Below are 22,393 nucleotides of genomic sequence, written 5' to 3' on the forward strand. Positions count from 1 at the left end.
ATAATAATAAAAAAAACCATTACAGTAGTCATTCCACATCTAGGCTTTTAACCTAAGAAAATAACCAGAGGTACATGCCAAAATTTATGCTTAAGTATGTTCATTTCAGCATTATTTATAATAGGGAAAAATTGAAAACAATCTAAAGGTTGAACAATATAGGAATGGTTAAATAAATGGTTAGAATAAAAATAAAAAAAAAAAGAATGCTCCTCAGAAGCAAGGATGGCGAGACTACTTCTCACATACTTTGGACATGTTATCATGAGGGATCAGTCCCTGGAGAAGCACATCATGCTTGGTAAAATAGAGGGCCAGCAAAAAAGAGGAAGACCTCCATCAAATGGATTGACACAGTGGCTGCAACAATGGGCTTAAGTACAACGATTGTGACGATGGTGCAGGACTGGGCAGTGTTTCGTTCTGTTGTACACAGGGTCGCTATGAGTCAGAACCGACTCAGTGGCACCTAACAACAACAACAAGCCTCCTAAACTGTGAGAAAATAAATTTGTGTTTGTTAAAGCTATCCACTTCTGGTATTTCTGTTATAGCAGCACTAGATAACTAAGACAATGTCATACTGGAGTAGGGTGAGTTCTAATTCAGTATGACTATGCCCTCATAAGAAGAGACATACAGACACACGGGGAGAACACCATGTGACAACAGGCAAAGGCTGGAGTGATGCATCTACAAGCCAAGGAATCCAAGAGGTGTTGGCCACCACCAGAAGCTAAGAAAGAGGCAGGGAAGGATTCTACCCAGAGTCTCAGAGAGAGTGTGGCCCTGATGACACCTGGATTTTGGACTTCTGGCCTCTAGAACTATGAGAGAATAAATTTCTGCTGCTTTAAACCACCCAGTTTGTGGTACCTTGTCACAGCAGCCCTAGGAAACTAATTGCTCTTGTTGTTATTAGGTGCCGTCAAGTTGGTTCCGACTCATAGTGACCCTATGTACAACAGAACGAAACACTGCCCAGTCCTGCGCCATCCTCACAATCGTTGTTATGCTTGAGCCCATCGTTGCAGCCACTGTGTCAGTCCATCTCGTTCAGGGTCTTCCTCTTTTTTGCTGACCCTCTACTTTACCAAACATGATGTCCTTCTCTAGGGACTGTTCCCTCCTGATAACAAATCCAAAGTAAATGAGACAAAGTCTCACCTCCTCACTTCTAAGGAGCATTCTGGTTGTACTTCTTCCAAGACATATTTGTTTGTTCCTCTGGCAATCCATGGTATATTCAATATTCTTCACCAATACCATAATTCAAATACATCAATTCTTCTTCAGTCTTCCTTATTCATTGTCCAGCTTTCACATGCATATGATGTGATTTAAAATACTATGGCTTGGGTCAGGCACACCTTAGTCATCTAAGTGACATCTTGCTTTTTAAAATTTTACAGAGGTCTATTCAGCAGATGTTCCCAATGCAATACATTGTTTGATTTCTTGACAGTCCCCTAAAGTCTTTGGCTAAATACTAAGCTTCCCATGGGCAAGGAAGGGCCTGACAGAGAACAACTACTGGGGGGTTGTAAACTGAAGGGAGTAGCTGGAAATCATTCAAGTTCTAGCCAGCCAGAGTGGAGGGAGCTTTATGAACTCCCTGAAAGGCCGGGCCTTAAAAGGAAGTTGATCTGACTCTAGAATAAGGACTACACCACACCTGTCATTGTGTGGTTGTGTGCCATCAAGTCGATTCCAACTCATAGCAACCTTATAGGACAGAATAGAACTGCCCCATAGGGTTTCCAAGGAGCAGCTCATGGATTCGAACTGCCGACCTTTTGGTTAGCAGCAAGCTCTTAACCACTGTGCCACCAGGGATCCTAGCAAAGCTTAAGCCTCAGAGGATGACGCTGATCTGCCAGTAAAATAACTATCATCCAGGATGCAATTCAACAAAGTCCAGACAACCAAGTAGCTTCCATAATGTCCAGTATACATAAAACATATCTAGACATGTGAAGGATCAGAAAAATGTAACATGTAGCCAGGAAAAACAAAAAACAGTCAGTAGAAACACACCCAGAGAGTGGAATTAACAGACAAGCACTTTGAAACAGCTATTATAAATATACGTAAGAACTTAAAAGAACAGATGGTCTTAATGAGTGAACAGATGGAGAACCTCAGCAGAGAAATGGAATGTACTAACAACAAAATGGAAATTCTAACACTTAAAAGTATAGTATCTGAAATGGAAATACCATTAGATGAGCTTTCCAGCAGATTGGAAGCTGCAGAAGAAAGAGTTAGTGAACTTAAAGACAGAGTAATGGAAATTCTCCAATCTGAAGGAGACAGAGAAAAAAAAAAAAAAGAAAAAACAGAGACTCAGTGACGTGTGAGACAATATCGAGCAGTCTAACATGAGTATTCTCATGTGTTGAACCTACTGTTGGAGTTCCAGAAAGAGAGGAGAAAGAAATTGTGGCAGGAAAATATATATATACATGTATTTGAAGAAATAATGGGCAGAATTTTTTCAGATATGATGAAAAATATCAACCTACAGATCCAAGAAGTTCAAATAACCCTGAGTAGGATAAACACACACAGAAACCACCAAAGCATATTTTAATCAAATGCTGAAAATCAAAGATAAAATCTTAAAAGCAGTCAGATGAAAATGAAAACACTACATATGGAGAAAAAATGGTAAGAAATACCTCTAACTTCTCATTAGACACCATGCAAGACAGAAGACGAAAGGATGACATCTCTGAAGCACTGAAAGACTAGAAAAAATATGTCAACCTAGAATCCTATACCCAGCAAGTAAATCTTTTAAAAATGAAAGCAGATTTCTCACTTCAGTTTGGAGATTCAGAGAGCTGAAAAAAGACATTGCTCCCACCCTTACAACAAGAAAAAAAAAAGCTGAAAAAGTACAACTTACTGATTTTTCTTGAACTCAACAATGGAACGAGCTCACAGGGTAAACATCTAACCCAAAATCTGGAGAAAGACAGGCATGTGCAGGAAGAAAGAGGACCTGAATATTTCCTTACTTAGGACAGATGCCACTCACCACCACACAAGTTGGTAAGAAAATTCAGCTAGACATTATTAAGAAATTACAAAAGACCAAGTGTGGCAGCATGAGCGTGTGAATCCATAGGGGCTGCAGACATATGGGAGGTTTTCACCCTCTTAAAGGTTTTTCCCCCAGAAATCCTGATAGCAGCTCACAGGGAAGATTCAGAAGAACTCTAGAAAGCTTCCCCTGTGGTACTGGCTGGCAAAAAGTGCCCAGACCCATCTCCTCTATCACGGCCATAGAACAAAAGTCTTAATCTGCAAGGGAAGGGCAACACATCTGGAGCCTAGGGCACCGGTAGAAGTCCACTGCAGTCAGAGAGGGGAACAGACAAGAAGAAAAAGCTCTAACCCTGGGGGAGGGGTTGGAGTGCATGCCAGCCCAGCAGTACTTCTGAAGGAGGGGCAGGAAACTTGTGAAGATCTGTGGAACACTATTCAATGGTCCGTTATTGCTATCGTTAGGTGCTGTGGAGTCAGTTCTGACTCTTAGCAACCCTACGTACAACAGAACAAAACCCTGCCCAGTCCTGCGCCATCCTCACAATTGTTGCTGTGTTTGAGCCCACTGTTGCAGCCACTGTGTCAGTCTATCTCATTGAGGGTCTTCCTCTTTTTCATTGACCCTCTACCTTACCAAGCATGATGTCCTTCTCCAGGGATTGATCCCTCCTGATAACACGTCCAAAGTACGTGAAACAAAGTCTCATCATCCTTGCTTCTGAGGAGCATTCTGGCTGTACTTCTTCCAAGACAGATTTGTTCATTTTTCTGGCAGGCCACAGTATATTCAATATACTTCACCAACAACATAATTCAAAGGCATCAGTTCTTCTCTGATGGTCTAATGTACACATATAATTGGAATTCCAGAAGAAAAAGAGAAAAGTGGTCAGAATAAATATTCAAAGATATGACTGAAAATTTTCCAAAATTAGTGACAGACAACAGAGCACGGATCCAAGAAGCTCAGAGAAAGCCAAGCAGGATGAATACCAAGAAAAAATACCTGGAGAATCTGGACATACCATATTCAAACCATGAAAACCAAAGACAAAGAAAATCATCAAGGCAGTCAGGGAAAAGAAACAAAAATAAGAATGTCAACAGACTTCTCATCAGAAACCATGCAAGCAAGAAGACGATGGAGAGACATTCGGGGTGAAGAGGGACTGTCAGCCCGGAAATCTATAGTCAGAGAAAACATCCTCAAAAAGTAAAGAAGAGATAAAGATTTTACCAAACAAAAACTAAGCAGATTCATTGCCAAAAGACCTGTTGTTGTTGTAGCTTTCATTGGGTGCCATTGAATCGATTCTGACTCATAGTGACCCCATGTGACAGTAGAACCTCCCCATTGGGTTTTCTTGACTGTATTCTCTGTGGGAGCAGATCACCAGGTCTTTCTCCCATGGAGCCTCGGGGAGGGTTCATACTGCCAACCTTTTGGTCAGCAGTGAGCACTTAATCTTTGAGCCACCAGGGTTCCTTGCCACAAGACTTTCTCTGCAAGAAATGTTAAAGGAAATTTTTTATGCAGAAGAAATATTATATAGACAGAAACTTGGATCTATACAAAGAAATGAAGAGAAATGGAAATGGAATAAATGAAGATGATATAAAATCATTTTTTAATTACTCTAAAAGATAAGTGACTAAAAGAAAATAGTAATAATGTATTGTGACTTCACAGCATATATAAAAGTGAAATGTATAATAACAACGATGTAAGGAGTGCTTGGTAAAGTAGAGGGTCAGCGAAAAAGAGGAAGACGCTCAACAAGATGGACTGACACAGTGGCTGCAACAATGGGCTCAAACATGGCAACAATTATGAGGACGGCGCAGGACCGGCAGTGTTTCATTTTGTCGTTCATAGGGTCGCTATGAGTCGGAATCAACTCGACGGCACATAACAACAACAAAGAGACAAACAAAGGATGCAGTGCATGAAACGTGGTTAAATTTTGGTTCAAATTCTGTGTTGTTACTTGCCGTTAAGTCGACACTGACTCACGGCGCCCTTGTGTACAACAGAATGAAACACTGCCAAGTCCTGCACCATCTTCATGACCACTGGTATGTTTGAGTCCACTGTTGTGGCTGTCATGTCAGCCTATCTCATGGAGCACTTCCCTCCTCTTCACTGACCCTTTATTTTAGCAAACATGATGTCTTTTTCTAGTGATTGGTCTTTCCTGATGATGTGTCCAAAGTAAGTGAGTCAAAGTCTTGCCATCCTCGCTTCTAAGGATCGTTCTGGTCATATTTCTTCTAAGACTGATTTGTTTGTTCTTTTGGTTCAAACTAACAGCTATAAAAGAGATTTGGGGCACATTTTGGATACTTTTCCTGTGGACAGGATATTAGATGATACTTGAGAATTGATTGTTCGTTTTCTGAGGTGTGATGGTGGTATCGTGGTTCTATAGAAAATGTCCTTATTTTTAAGAGATACAAGTTAAAGAATTCAGGGGTAAAGTGTCACAGTGTCTGCAACTCATTTTAAAATGTTCACCGAAAAATTGGTAAACACGGAAAGAGGGAGAGAGGGAGAGAAGATATATGGCGATAGGTTAACAATTGTTGACCTAGGTGGACGGGATATGGATGTTCATTGTGGTTTTCTTCCATATTATTCTTTCATAATGAAACATTTTGTAATTTAAAAAGTCTTCCAATTATCCACAGGTCAGATTTCCAGGGAGCCCAACCATCTGGCGCACAGGCATAGACCCAAAAGTAAGCCAGAAGAAGTACAGAACGGCCACCATGACAGTTGCCAAGCCCTCCCAGCCCTGGCGCCCACAGCAGACGTTTGATGATCACACCCCAGCATCTACTCCTTTTCCATCTGCGCTCAGTTCTGTCTGGGAACCCATGTGGTTTAGGAGAGACTGACTTCACCCCCACTGTGAACATTCTATCCTCCTAACCGCAGGGATTGGTTCAGGATGGTCATATTGTCTAAGTCAGTTCAGTCAGAGTACTTGTACAGTGGGGGTGAATGAAGCAGTCCATAGCCACAAAAGTCCTGGCAAACAACTCAGGACATACAGGGAACCAGCCTTGGGACAAAACCAAGCCTGCAGAAGCAGCACACAGAGACTAAAGGACCGTGTCCTTGGTAACATCATGGAGCCGCTGGATGATGCCTCACCTGAAGCCACCACAGCCTCTGGGTTGATCTGTTGCATAAGCTAATAGACTCACTGTGCTGTTTACAGCCAGTTGAAGTTGCATGTTCTGTTGCTTGCAGCCAATAGGATGCTAACCCGTACAGTTCTATAGCAGAATCCTTCAGGCCCTCACGCACAACCTTAAATCTGTAAAACAACATTCGCACACAATTCTGAAATCTATGTCTTGTATCTGAGAATTCAGGCGCGTAGACCCCGCAGATCGGAAGAGGAGAGGGCAACTGGCAGCAGACACGCTGACAGCAGCGAACAGCAAGAGCTGACAGGCTGTAAGCAGACAGGCTCCTCACAAAGAGGAAGCCCAAATGTCCCCCTACCCCATTCATAACTAGGGAAATGCCAATTGGAACTCAACAAGATACCATTTCACACTCAATAGACTGGCAAAAGTTCAAAACCAGCATAATATCAAGTGTTGGCAAGGCTGTGTAACACCTAGAATACTTAAACCTTGCTGGTAGGAATGTAAATTTGTGGATCCACTTTGGGTAGCAATTTGGCACGTGTGTGTGTGTGCGTGTGTGTGTGTTATTGTTGCTGTTAGCTGCCATTGAGTTTACCCCCGGCTCATGGAGATTCTATTGGTTACAGAGGAGAACTGCTCCATAGGGTTTTATGGGAGCAGATTGCCAGGCCTTTCTTCCACAGAGCTGCGGAGTGGATTTGAACTGCCAATCTTTAAGTTAGTGGCTGTCTTGGATTGAATTATGTCCCCCCAAAAATGTGTGTATCAGTTTGGCTGGGCCATGATTCCCAGTATTGTGTGATTTTCCTATATGTTGTAAATCCTGCCTCTGATGTTAACGAGGGAGGCTGGGCGGTTGTGTTAGTAACGCAGGACTTATTCTACAAGACTGGATTGTGTCCTGAAGCAATCTCTTGAGATATAAAAGGGAGAAGTGAGCAGAGAGAGAGCGGGACCTCCTACCACCAAGAAAGCGTGCCAGGAGCAGACCGCATCCTTTGGACCTGGGGTCCCTGCGCAGAGAAGCTCCTAGCGCAGGGGAAGATTGATGAGAAGGCTGACAGAGGAAGAAAGCCTTCCCCTGGAGCTGAAGTCCCGAATTTGGACTTTTAGCCTACTTTACTGTGAAGAAATAAACTTCTCTTTGTTAAAGCCATCCACTTGTGGTATTTCTGTTACAGCAGCACTAGATGACTGAGACAGTAGCCAAGCGTTAGGTGCCATCGAGTCGGTTCCAACTCACAGCAACCCTGTGTACCACAGAATGAAACCCTGCCCGGTCCTGCGCCATCCTAACAATCGTCGTTATGCTTGAGCCCACTGTTGCAGCCGCTGTATCAATCCATCTTGTTGAGGGTCTTCCTCTTTTTCGCTGACCCTCTACTTTACCAAGCTTGATGTCCTTCTCCAGGGACTGGTCCCTCCTGATAACAAGTCCAAAGTATGTGAGATGAAGTCTCGCCATTTTTGTTTCTAAGGAGCATTCTGGTTGTACTTCTTCCAAGACAGATTTGTTCGTTCTTTTGGTAGCCCATGGTATATCCAATATTCTTCACCAATGTCACAATTCAAAGGCGTCAATTCTTCTTCAGTCTTTCTTATTCGTTGTCCAGCTTTCACATGCATATGAGGCGATTGAAAACACCTGGATCAGTAATTGTGTTAAATCAGTAATTGCATGAAATACGTAAAGATGAGCGAGCTGGCTGAGGACCAGCACTGTCAGACCGAGTCGCCCTGACTGGAGAACCGAGCAGAGGTGAGCCGACACCCAGAGTCCTCTGCAGCTGGCACGTTTGGGGAGGGTTCCCTCCAAAATGACTAAGACAACGAAGCCTCCAGCTCGCACGCGGGAGACGTCTGCAGCTGTCATGCCATGAGACAGAGCTGCGAGGCCGGGTCAGATGGCGCATTGTCTGGCACACTCCCTGCTGGAGTCCCATCAGTCTAGACACTCAGGACCACCACCGCCAGGGGCTCCTGGACCTGCTCAGAGGAGAGTTTGGCCACACTGACACACTCCCAGGAGGCTAAGTGCAGGCGCATACCCAGGGATTAAGTGACCAGGAGTGACGGTGCTGTCTGGCAGACCAGCTGCTCCTTTCAACTGGCCAGGCTCTCCTTCCCTGGGGACAAGCCACGGGGATGGTGAAGGACGGGGATGCAGCTGGGAAGCAGAGTCGGGGAAAGGGGAGCAGGTCGGCTGGGTGCTCGCCTCCAGCAGGGAGCCCCGGCTGGGACGGCCTTCCCGATGCCTGTAGAACAGGCACCCTGCCTGGCTGGTGACCTGGCTCCTTTTCCCCTTCTGTGACAGGTTCTTGCAGGCCATCTCCTCTCCTGCCACCTGTGTCTGCTACCCCACTCACCCCCCATTAGCCCTGGAAAAGACCATCACCAAGACATTGCTCAGGGTCAAAAGCCAGGAAAAGCCAACACCTGTGGAATGCAGCCTCGGCTGCCTCTGCCTGGAAGCCCACGTTGACGTACAGATGCACCTGGACGGCTGAGCCTGGAAGTCTGCACCTGGAAGTCTGCACCTGGGATGTACATGCACTTGGAAGCCTGTACCTGGAAGTGCAGGTGCCCCTGAAAGTCTGTACCTGGATGGCAGCCACACCTGGAGGGCTGAGCCTGGAGTGCAGGTGCACCTGGAAGTCTGTGTGTTTCACCTGAGTGCTCCTGGGCTCTTTCCCTCTCGGCTCTATGATAACAACTTCACGCCCCACCTACCTGTGCTGCCTGAGAGGCTCAGGCACTGCCCGTGGGAGTCCTGGTTTGTCCGGCCGGCAACACTCACCTTGGGCCTGGGCCTCCCCTTCTGCCCTGAGGAGGTGGGCAGACGGTGACCTTGCTACCTTCCTACCATCCCACTCCTTCCAGGAGGCTCGGATTTAGGTGCCAAGGTCAGGAGCAGAGTTCAAGACTTCAGAAGTGGTCTGCTCTGAGACACACAGGAGGCTGAGTCGGGCTTCCTGCCTGGTGAAGAGGAAGCAAGAGCCAAGAGGCCCTGGTCCACCCACTGGCTCAAGGCCAAGATGGCAGAATTTGGTCCCAGCTCCCCCCACATGTGGCTGAGCCCCACGAGTGTCCCAGCCATATGGAGGTGAGGTCTTTGCTGCCCCGGACTTGAAGAGAACCTTCTGCCCCTATGTCCGTGGTGCATCACGGCAGGTACCCCCATCCCACCTGAGCCAAGGTGGGGTGAAGCTGAGGTGCAGAGGCAAGACGCCCCATGAACTGGCACCACCCAGGTCACAGTCAGTCCCTGCTGCACCTCCAGCCAAGAGACGCGGGCAAACTGCTCACCTCCCTGAGACGCAGGTTCCACACTTACCAGGTGATGCAATAAGAGCTCCAGCCGCCGGGGTAGTTAGGAGAATTAACCAAGCAGCCTTGGTGGTGCAGCGGCTAAGTGCTCGGCTGCTAACCAAAAGGTCGGCAGTTTGAACCCACCTAGTGGCTCCACAGAAGAAAGGCCTGGCAATCTGCTCCCATAAAGATGACAGCCTAGAAAACCCTTTGGGGCAGTTCTACTCTGTCACATGGGGTCTCTATGAGTTGGAATCGAATTGACGGCACACGGCAATTACGAGCACATGTAAGTGGAGTTTCTGGCCCAGGACAAACCACGTGTCTGGGCATCCCGGTCGGGCCGCTGCCTGTGTCATTATTAGTGCCGTCGTTGTTGTTAGGATTATTATCACACCAGAGCCGGCGTGGGCCCGGACGGAAACCGTGGAGCAGGGGCTTCCCAGGGCTGCCTGCGCCGTTCTCAGCACGGGCTGACCCAGACACTAGGGAGCAAGGAGCCATTCACGTCAGACACCTTTAGTTCTTTTTTACAAAGTTTTATTGTGCAAAATATATATATTAAAAACTGCCAATTTAGCCATTTTTAAGTGTACAATTCAGGGGCTTTAATCACATTCACCACTTTATACAACTATTGCCACTATCCATTTTCAACATATTTCATCACCCCAAACAGAAACTCTGTACCCCTAAAAAGGTAACTTTCCATTTAAGGAGAAATCGTGCACTACAGATTAGTAAGTAAACACAACTAAGCCCATGTCTGCCTTGCTTGGAGCCCCAGTGGCGAAGTGGTTAAAAGCTTGGCTGTTGACCAAAAGGTTGGCAGTTCGAATCTACCAGCTGCTCCTTGGAAACCCTATGGGGCAGCTCTGCTCTGTCCTATAGTGTGGCTGTGAGTTGGAATTGACTCAACAGCAATGGGTTTGCGTTTGGTTTCAGGGGTAACTTGCTTACTGTAAACTACTGCATACTGTGCTTACTCGTTAATCCACCCTCGTCTACATTCCTCCCTCCCCCTGGTCCCCGATAACCACTGATCCGCCATCAGCCAACAACAAAAGCAGACCCCCAAGGACCTCAGATAATGACATTGTCAGACACAGAGAACAAGAAACTAAAAGACCAAGATTTGAAAAAGAATGCACCTCCCCCTGAAAAAAAACTCCTAGAATGAAATTAATAATCATTGAAATTAAAATTCAATGAATGTGGAATCCAGACTTTCTGGAGCCATTGAGGCTGAATGAATCCCCAAAACTATTGCCCTGAGATAACCTTTAAACCTTCAGCCAAAAAATATCCCCTGATAATTAGTAACAAATACCTGCCTTGAGCACTGTGCTCTGTTAAAGAACTATCTATATGGGATAAAATTGACAACAGTAACTCAAAAGGTTAGATAGGAACCTTAGGGGGCAGTGAGTTAATGTTAATGGGGGAGGAGCAACTCAGAAAAGGAGGGTGAGAATGGTCGCACAACTTGAAGAACGTAATCAGTGTCGCTGAATTGTACATGGAGAAGTTGTTGAGTTGGTTATGTTGTGTCTATTTCCATCAACAATAAACAAAATAATAAACCCAATGAATGCAGGCACAGTAGAGGAGAGAACTGGATGTGAAGGGCGTCTGAAGACATCATCCCAAAGGCAGCACAATGAAACAAAGCCTAGAGGAGATAACAAGAGAAAGGGAAGCTGGTGAAGAAGGTCTGACATGCTTCTTCTTGGAGCCCCAGAAGGAGGGAGAGGATATGATACAGCAAAATCTGAAAAGATAGGGGTTGTACACGAGTGTGCTCGTAAATAGATGATTGTGTGATGGAAATCCAAAAGAATCTACAAATAAAGCTTTAGGGTTAACAAGTTTAGCAGGACTGCTGGATACTAATCAATATACAAACATTTGCTGTATTGTTATATACGAGCAACAAACAAACTGAAGATGGAATTTTTTTAAAAATACCATTTACGGTAGCATTGATAACGTGAAATCCCTAGGGATAAAACTAACAAAATATGTACAAGATATAGAGAGAGAAAAATGCAAAACTTGACTTCATGTCATTCAAGGAGATCTAAATAAATGGAGATAGATAGATAGATTTTATGTGCATAAAAAATTATGGATATGAGTTGGAAGACGCAACTATATCATGAAGATACCAGTTTTCCTCAAGAATGATTTATAGACTCAATGCAATCCTAAATACAATCCCAACTCTGTGTGTGTGTGTGTGTGTGTGTGTGTGTGTGTGTGTGTGTGTATGTGTGCATGTGTGTGGAGAATTTGACAATCTGATTCTAAGATTTCCGTAGAAGTACAAAGAGCCTAGAATAGCCAAGATATTCTTGAAGAACAAGGTGGGAGGACTTAGCCTACCAGCTACTGAGAATTGTTTTAAAGCTCTAACAAAGCAGACAGTGAGGTGTTGGTGTGTGACTGATATACATACACATAGAACAAAACAAGGAGCCTCCAAAATGACCTGGTCTATCTGGACACTTGGTATGTGCTGGAGAAGACAGGCAGCTCACTGGAGGCACTAGAAACTTGTATTTAAAACTCAATCTGTAGACATGATTATCCATAGAGGGGGGGAAATACTCATTAGACCCCTGCCTTGCACTATCCACACAAAATCAATGCCAGAGAAAAAAACAATAAATTAATTAAAAATCAATACCAGGTGGATTAAAGACTTAAATATGAAAGACAAATCAATAAATCTTGGGGGAGGCATATAGCAGAAAAACTTAGGACGTCAGGATAAGGAAGAATTTCTTAAACAAGACACAAAAGACACAAACCATAAAGAAAAAGGAATAAATTGGGCAACGTTAAGCTTAAGTAGTCCAGCCAGAGTGCTCCTTAGAAGTGAGGATGGTGAGACTTCATCTCCCATACTTTGGACATGTTATCAGGAGGGATCAGTCCCTGGAGAAGGACATCATGCTTGGTAAAGTAGAGCGTCAGTGAAAGAGAGTAAGACTCTCAATGAGGTGGATTGACACAGGGGCTGCAACAATAAGCTTAAGCATAGCAAAGATTGCGAGGATGGCGCAGGACTGGGCATTGTTTTGTTCTGTTGTACATAGGGTCGCTATGAGTTAGAACCAACTCAGAGACACCTTACACCAACAAGCTTAAGGATTTCTTTCTGTTCATCAAACACCACATAAATAATGAAATGACAAGTCATCAACTGGAGAAGATCTTTTCAGCACAGAGAGCTAACAGAGATTCATAGAAACTAGGTAGAGAACTCTTACTATTCACTAAACCAAAGACCAAAATATTAAAAATGGGCAAAAGAGTTTTGCTGTGGATTGAATTATGTCCCCCAAAAAATATATGTATCAATTTGGCTGGGCCATGATTCCTAGTATTGTGTGACTTTTCTATATGTTGTAAATCCTGCCTCTATGATGTTAATGAGGGAGGATGGACCGCAGCTGTGTTAGTGAAGCGAGACTCAATCTATACAATTGGACTGTGTCTTGAGGTAATCTCTTGAGATATAAAAGACAGAAGCAAGCAGAGAGACGGGGGACCTCATACCACCAAGAAAGCAGTGCCAGGAGCAGAGTGCATCCTTTGGACCCAGGGTCCCTGTGAGAAGAAGCTCCTAGTCCACGGGAAGATTGACTAGAAGACTGACAAAGAGAAAAAGCCTTCCCCTGGAGCTGACGCCCTGAATTTGGACTTCTAGTCTACTTTATTGTGAGGAAATAAACTTCTCTTTGTCAAAGCCATCCACTTGTGGTATTTCTGTTATAGCAGCGCTAGATGACTAAGACACTTTATTATGTTAATTAGATCATACTCAGGTAGGTGGGTTCTAAATCTAATCATTGTGAGCTATAAAAAGAGCAAAATAGACACAGAGACACACACATTGGGGAGACAGACAGCATGTGAGGATCCTTATAAGCCAAGGAACCAAGCAATCAAGGAATACCTGGTGCTACCAATATGGGAGGTATCGACATGGCCAAGACCCTGATTTGGACTCCCAGCCTCCAGAACGGTGAGAAAATAAATTTCCATTCTTTAAAGCCCCCCACTTGCAGTATTTTGTTACAGCAGCACTAGGAGACTAAGACAGATTTGAACAGGAGCTTCACACAAAGAGGAAATTCAAATGGCAAATAAACGCCAGCAAAGATGCAGAACCTCAACAGCACGCAAGGAAATGCAGACGAAACCACAATGAATACTAGCTGACATTCGCTATTGGCAGAAATGCTTAAACTGACAAAACTAAGTATGATGAGGATGTGGAGCTGCGGGTGGCATATGAACTGGTACAACCACCTTAGAAAATAGTTCAGCAGCCTCTAGTAAAGTTTAAGTTGTGCGGACCATTGACATGGTAGTTCCACTTCTGGGTATTCACAGTGAAGAAATGCTTGCAAACTAGATGCCAGAAGATGGTTTAAAATGCTCATAGCAGCCCTGTTTTCATTAATATAAAAATGTTCACAGCAGCCTTGATTCAAGTTGTGGTAGAGTCATACAGTGGAATACTATACAGCAATGAAAATGAATGAACCACAGCCACACAATCAACACAGGGGAGTTTCACAAACACAGGACTGAGCAAAAGAGCAAGTCACAAAAGTATCCTTATAATGCAATTACATCTATATAAATTTCAGAAACAGACCAAACTAAACAATACATTTCTAGAGATTTTTATCAATTGAATTATGTTCCCCCAAAATATGTGTTACAATCCTAACACCAATACCTGTGGATGCAGCACTGGAAGTGCTCACTCATCTATGCCAAGACATTTGGAAGACAGCTACCTGGCCAACTAAATGGAAGAGGTTCATATTTGTACCCATTTCAAAGAAAAGTGATCCAATGGAATGCAGAAATTATCGAACAATATCATTAATATCACATGCAAGAAAAATTTTGCTGAAGATCATTCAAAAGTGCTTGCAGCAGTACATCAACAGGGAACTGTCAGAAATTCAAGGTGGATTCAGAAAAGAACATGGAAGAAAAGACCAAAATGGATGTCAGAAGAGACTCTGAAACTTGCTCTTGAATGTTGAGTAGCTAAAGCAAAAGGAAGAAATGATGAAATAAAAGAGCTGAACGGAAGATTTCAAAGGGCAGCTAGAGAAGAAGAAGTAATGTATTATATGTAATGAAATGTGCAAAGACCTGGAGTTAGAAAACTAAAAGAGAAGAACACGCTCGGCATTTCTCAAGCTGAAAGAACTGAAGAAAAAATTCAAGCCTCGAGTTGCAATATTGAAGGATTCTACGGGGAAAATATTAAACAATGCAGGAAGCATCAAAAGAAGATGGAATGAATATACAGTCACTATACCAAAAAGAACTGATCGACGTTCAACCATTTCAGGAGGTAGCATATGATCAGGAACTGATGGTACTGAAGGAAGAAGTCCAAGCTGCACTGAAGGCGTTGGTGAAAAACAAGTCCCCAGGAATTGACTGAATACCAGTTGAGATGTTTCAACAAACGGATGCAGCGCTGGAAGTGCTCACTCGTCTATGCCAAGAAATTTGGAAGACAGCTACCTGGTCAACCGACAGGAAGAAATCAATATTTATGCCTATTCCCAATAAAGGTGATCCAACTGAATGTGGAAATTATCAAACAATATTATTAATATCACACACAAGTAAAATTTTGCTGAAGATCATTCAAAAGCAGCTGCAGCAGTACATCGACAGGGAACTGCCAGAAATTCAGGCCAGATTAAGAAGAGGATGTGAAGCCAGGGATATCATTGCTTGGGAATAGGCTGTAAAGACTACAGCCTAGAAAACCCTCTGAGGCACTTCTCCTCTGTCACGTGGGGGCACTATGAGTCGGAATCAACTCAACAGCACACAACAATGACATAGACATAGACTAGGGAAGACAGACGCCATAAGGATCACTAAGACCAAGGATCCAGGACCACCAACAAAGGAGGAATCGACCTGGCTGAGACCCTGGTTTGGACTTTTAGCCTCAGAACTGTGAGAAAGTAAATTTCTGTTTGTTAAAGCCACCTACTTGTGGGGTTTGCATTACAGCAGCCCTAACTAAGACAGGGATGTATACCCAATGTCATGGATTGAATTGTGTCCCCAAGAAATAGGTGTCAATTTTGCTTAGGCCACTATTCCCAGTATTGTGTGGTTGTCCTCCATTTTGTGATCTGATGTAATTGTCCTCCATTTTATAGTATTGTGTAATTATCCTCTATTTTATGTATTGTAAATCCTAAACCTTTATATGTTAATGAGTCAGGATTAGTGTGCGGGGTGTATCTTGAATCATGCCCCCATTAAAGGGCATGACCCAAGTCATACCTTTAGTCAAGTCATGCCCTTACTCAAGTCACCACCCTTAAGTCACACCCTTGCATGAGTCACACCTTTTATCATACAGAGAGAATAGGGACCTCACTACCACCAAGAAAGAAGAGCCAGGAGCGTTCTTTGGACTCAGAGTCCCTGTGCTGAGAACCTCCTAGACTCATGGAAAGCTTGATGCCAAGACGCATGGAGATCTCCAAGGAACCCAGATGTTGAAAGGAGACAAGGACCTTCCCTTAGAGCCGACAGAGAGAGAGAAAGCCTTCCCCTAGAACTGGCACCCTGATTTCAGGCTTCTAGACTCCTAAACTATGAGAGAATAAATTTCTGTTGAAGCCACCCACTTGTAGTATTTCTGTTATAGCAGCACTAGATAACTAAGACACCCAAGATGGCAAAACTATGACTAAAAGCTAGGAGTGGATTATCACAACAGTCAGGTTAGGGGTACATCTGGTGGAGGGTCGGGGGATAGTATAGGGAATGGAGTCCCTGGGAGCTTCCAACGTGGTGGCAATATTGCATCATTGAGGGTTCACATTATCATTCTTTAATATACACTTTGTCACAATAAAACTAAGATTAATGTTTACAGCAACACCAGTCACCAAGCCACCTCTCTGCATAGTGCTGGGCCAAGGGATGTGGGGGCCCTGGGAGAGGCTGGACGTGCCCTGTCCTGAGAGGTCCAGGTCCAGAGGGGCAGACAGACACGCCTGCAGTGACCTCAGTACAGGTACGGCTTGCCTGGAGATGAGAAACACAGGGGCCGAGGGGCACCTTGGAGCCACTGGATCCCACCTGGAGCGCAGCCAGCCAATCGTCCTCTGGGAGGGCCAGAGAGGGCCCAGCAGTCCCCCTGGGCAGGACACCCCTGGACTCAAAGTAAGTCCTCTGGTAACTTCTCTTAAGAGAGATGAGGGGAAGGACCCCAGGTAGGGCACTGCCTCCCCCAACAAGGTGTGACCACAGCCCTAGTCACAAGTGCAGGGGTGAAGTGGTACCCTAGGGATGGGCTCCTGACCCAGCATCACAGAGCCTCCCAGCAAGTCTGCATCTGGCAGAAAATGGTGTCTGTCTTGGAAATCCCCCAAGTCTGGGACACATTCTCCAAGACCCCTCCCCTGGAAACATTCAGACCCTAACTAGGAGGCTGGGGGAGCATGCTGAATGGGGGAGGGAGACATACTGGACCCCCCCCCCCCAGCCCAGCCCAGCCCAGTGGACAGGAATTGAATTCTTCATGGGGTCAGGGCAGAAGGGAACTTGCTTGACACATGTCTACCTAGGCTCCTCGCCACGCCCCAGACACACAGACACATCACGTCAAGGTTGCCCTCAGGTCCTAGCTCAGGCTCTTTCCAGACTGGAATATCTTGTCACCAGCTAACTCCCAATCACACCTGCAGGCTCAGTGGGAACAATTGCTTCCTCCAGGGAGTCTTCCCTGATTGCCCTTCCCCTTTGGATCAGAGCTTCTTCTTGTCCCTGCAGCACATCTTCCTGTGGTCAGTGTGTGTCCATTGTCACACTCTTTCCTCTGCTGTGGTAGCATCTCTCTTGCTTCTCTCTTATAAGGATGCTTGTGGTTACATCAGCTTCACCCAGATAATCCAGAATAATCTTCCATCTCAAGATCCTTCACTTACATCTTCAAAGTCTTTTTTGCCATGAAAGGTAAAATATGCACAGATTCTAGAGATTAGGACATGGGTATCTCTGAGGATCCTGGAGCTCCTCCAGGACAGGGTCCATTTCTGGTTCTTCTCTGAGTCCCAGGGCCCTGGGCACAGGCCTGACGGGGTTGGCCAGGCTTCCCTGCCCCCACTGCCACTGAGCTCTTTCCACCATAGAACCAGGGCAGGATGGGCCAAAACCAAAGCCACAAGGACTGTCCACCATGTAAAGCTATCTCTTTTTCTCCATTTCTCAGATCATCATGTCATCCCCTTCTTAGCTCTCATCAGGGCTGCATGGATGGATGGATGGATGGATGGATGGATGGATGGATGGATGATGGATGGATGATGGATGGATGGGTGGGTAAGGGTGGGTGTGTGGGTGGGTGGATGGATGAATAGATGAATGGATAAGGGATGGATGGGAGGATGGGTGGGTGGAGGGGGTTAATATGAAATTTTTTTGATATATCCTTGAAGGTGGTTTTGTACATAGGAAAGATTATTCAGAAATTACTTTGTTTTGTTCAAAAATAAAATTTGAGATATTAATCTTACAAAATCATAAACCTGAACTTTGTTCTTGAACTATTAACTTCAACATACAAATCTTATCATTGTAAGTATAGCAAATTTTAAAAATCTTTTTAAGGGTTCTTTCATTAACATTAGGTCTCATTTTCAAACTTAGTTAATAAAACATCTTCAAAAATTTAATGACATTAACAAATTGAATATATTTTATTTTGTCTGACAAACCTGTCCAAGTACTTAATTCTTATAAATCTAAAAAAGTAATTTCCTCATGTGATGAACCTTAGATTCTCTTAAATGTTCTGACACTGTAATTAAACTTTATAAAATTTCAACTTAAATCATAAAGTCTAAATCAAGTAATTAAGGCATACATTTTAAATTTAAATTAAAGGATTGACCTGTTGCCCAAATTCTCTTAACCATCATAAATGCTTACAATACCAAAGATGCCCAGATTCTTTCACACAAAATTACCAGGACCGTGGAATTGATGCCATAAAACATTTCTATATTTAATTCTCAATATCTCTTTGGGTTTCATTGTGCTTATTCACTAAGGAAATCGCCATGAGATTTGGGGAGCAGGATCTTGGTTATCTGAGGTTGCAAAATTCTAGCATTTTCAGTCAATGTGCTGATAGCATTTCCATCAGCACCCCAATGGGGCTCTGTCATGGATTGAATTATGTCCCCCAAAAATATCTGTCAACTTGGCTGGGTCATAATTCCCGGTGTTGTATAATTGTATACCATTTTTTAATCTGATGTGATTTATTTATGTGTTGTAAATTCAGTCACTATGATCTAATAAGATGGATTAGCAGCAGTTATACTGATGAGGTCTACCAGATTGGATAGTGTCTTAAGCCAATCTCTTTTGAAATATAAAAGAGAGAAATGAGCAGAGACACACGGGAACCTCATACCACCAAGAAAGCAGTGCCGGCAGCAGAGTGTGTCCTTTGGACCTGAGGTTCCTGTGCTGAGATGCTCCCAGACCAAGGGAAGATTGATGCTTCACAAAGACCTTCCTCCAGAGCCGACAGAAAGCCTTCCCCTGGAGCTGACGCCTTGAATTTGGACTTGCAGCCTACTAGACTGTGAGAGAATAAATTTCTCTTTGTTAAAGCCATCTGCTTGTGGTATTTCTGCTATAGCAGCACTAGATGACTAAGACTGGCTCCCAGAGATCTATTTGTGTTTTATAATGGAGACTTCAGAACTTAGAGGGAGTTTGCAGATGTGTGTGGTCCTCTCACACACGTCTGCAAACCCTACCCAGATGTTTTCATTGAATTTTGCATTTATTTGACCCTTAAGATAGTTACACGTGCCAAAGACCTTTGCACTTGTCGAACTCCCCCATGATTGTCACAGTCTTGGTAGGATCACAGGTGAGAGATGTTAAATTGACACCTATTGACCCATGCATCTACGGTCATTTGATTTCAACAGGGTGGTAAGTTCATTCAATGGGGGAAAGAAGAATCTCTTTAATAACTGGTGCTGGGAAAATTGGATTTCCACATGCAGAAGAATGAAGCAGGAGCCATGCCTCACACCATATACAAAAACCAATTCAAAGTGAGTCTCAGTTATCTAGTGCTGCTATAACAGAAATACCACAAATAGATGGCTTAACAAAGAGAAATTTATTCTCTCACAGTCTAGGAGGCTAGAAGTCCAAGCTCAGGGTGTCAGCTCCCAGGAAAGGCTTTCTTTCTCTGTCTGCTCTAGGGGGACAACCTTGTCATCAATCTTTCCCTGTCCTAGGAGCTTCTTAGCACAGCGCCCTCAGGTCCAAAGGGCACGCTATTCGCCTGGCTCTTGTTTTTGGTAGTATGATATGCCCGTCTCTCCGCTTGCTTCTCTCTTCTGTATCTCAAAAGAGATTGTCTTAAATTGTGGATTAATCTTGTAGGTTGAATCTAAATAACAGTCCCTAATCCCACCTCATTAACATCATAGAGATAGGATTTACAACACATAGGAAAATCACATCAGATGACAAAATCGTGGACAATCACACAATACTGGGAATCATGACCTAGCCAAGTTGACAGATATTTTGGGGGGACACAATTCAATCCATGACAAAGTGGATGAAGGACCTAAATGTGAGAACTAAAACCATAAAATTCCGAAGAAAACATGGGGATAATGTTATGAGACCTAGTTTTTAACAATGGACTATCAGATATGACACCAAAAGCATGAGCAGCAAAAGACAGACAAATGGAGATTCATAAAAATTAAATACTTTTTGACATGTTAAAGTAAATCAGAACTTTATCAACAAAGTGAAGAAACAACCTACAGATTGGGAGAAAAATTTTGGGAACCATATATCTGATAAGGGTTTAATATCCAAAATGTATATGCAAATTTCTACAGTTGAACAACAAAAAGAGAAACAACTTAATCAAAAAATGGACTTGAACAGACATTTAACCAAAGGGGATATATAAATGGCCAACAAGCACATGAAAAAATGTTCAACATCATTAGCCATTAGGGAGATGCGAATCAAAACCACAATGAGGTACCACCTTACCCTCACTAGAATGACTATTGTCTTAGTTATCTAGTGCTGCTATAACATCCACAAGTAGATAGCTTAACAAAGAGAAAGTTATTCTCTCACAGTCTAGGAGGCTAGAAGTCCAAACTCAGGGGCCAGTTCCCAGGAAAAGCTTTCTTTCTCTGTCAGCTCTAGGGGAAGGTTCTTGTCATCAATCTTCCCCTGGTCTAGGAGCTTCTCAGGTGCAGAGACCCTGGGTCCAAAGGATGCGCTTTGCTCCTGATGCTGCTTTCTTGGTAGGATGAAGTCCCCCAGTCTCTCTGCTCACTTCTCTCTTTTATATCTCAAAAAAGATTGAATTAAGACAGAACCTAATCTTGTAGAGTGAGTCCTGCCTCATTAACATAACTGCCGCTTATCCCATCTTATCAACATCATAGAGATAGGATTTATAACACATCAGAGAGCCACATCAGATAACAAAAGAGTGGACGATCACACAATACTGGAAATCATGGACTAGCCAAGTCGACACACATTTTTGGGGGGAACTCAACTCAATTCATAACAGCTATGATTTTTAAAAAAATGAAAACAGGTGTTGGCAAGGATGTGGCAAAATTGGGATGTAAAATGGTGTAGCCACTGTGGAAACAGTGTGGAAGTTCCTCAAAAAATTAAAAATAGAACTAGCATATGACCCAGCAATCCCAGTTGTAGATATATACCCAGGAGAAGTGAAGGCAGAAATGCAAACAGAATCTGTACACCAATGTTCATTGCAGCACTATTCACAATAGCCAAAAGGTAGAAACAACCTAAATGTCCATCAACATACGAATGGATAAATAAAATGTGGTACAAACATACGAGGCGATATTACTTGGCCAAAAAGAGCAATGAAGTACTGATACATGCCACAACATGGATGAACCTTGAAAACATTACGCTGAAATAGGTCAGTTACAAAAGGACAAATACTGTGTGATCTTGTATGAAATAGGCAAATATATAGAAACTAAAGCTTATTAGTGGTTACTAGGGGTGGGAGAGAGGGAGAAAGGGGGAGGTCTTTCTTAGTGGGCACTGAGATTATGTTAATGGTGATAGAATAATTCAGAGAAGGATAGTGATTATGGTTGCACAAAATGAAGAATGTAATTAATGTCACCAAATTATACATGTAGAAGTTACTGAACTGGCAAATATTTTGTTATCTATATTTTTACCACAATAAGAAAATGATACCTATTGGATGCTGCAAATCTCAAAGCTGGCCTGAATCTGGACGAAGCTTCTAAGATCACACCACTGACATATGGTGTTTGGACAGATGGATGGGTGGGTGAGTGGGAGGGTGGATGAATGCGTGGATGATGGATGGACCATGATCTGGTGGGTAGATGGCTGAGTGGGTGGATGTACAAGTGGGTGGATGAAAGTTTGTATGGGTGTGTGGGTAAGTGGGTAGGGGTTAGATGGGTAAGAGGGTGGATCAGTGGGTGTGTAGGAGGGTAATATATAGGCGTGTGAGTGGATAGATGAGGGGTAGACGAGCGTATAGGTGGAGGAGAGGAAAGGCAGAGAGCTCTGAGGATGGGTAGATAGCTGGTTAAAAAAAACAGAACCCACCTATGTTCATGGCAGCATTGTTCACAATAGCAAAACGATGGAAACAACCTAGATGCCCATCATCAGATGAATGGATAAACAAACTATGGTACATACACACAGTGGAGTACTACGCAATGAGAAAGAACAACAATGAATCTGTGAA

Source organism: Trichechus manatus, unplaced genomic scaffold, assembly GCF_000243295.1.
Source record: "Trichechus manatus latirostris isolate Lorelei unplaced genomic scaffold, TriManLat1.0 scaffold00111, whole genome shotgun sequence".
In the NCBI taxonomy this organism is placed as follows: Eukaryota; Metazoa; Chordata; class Mammalia; order Sirenia; family Trichechidae; genus Trichechus; species Trichechus manatus.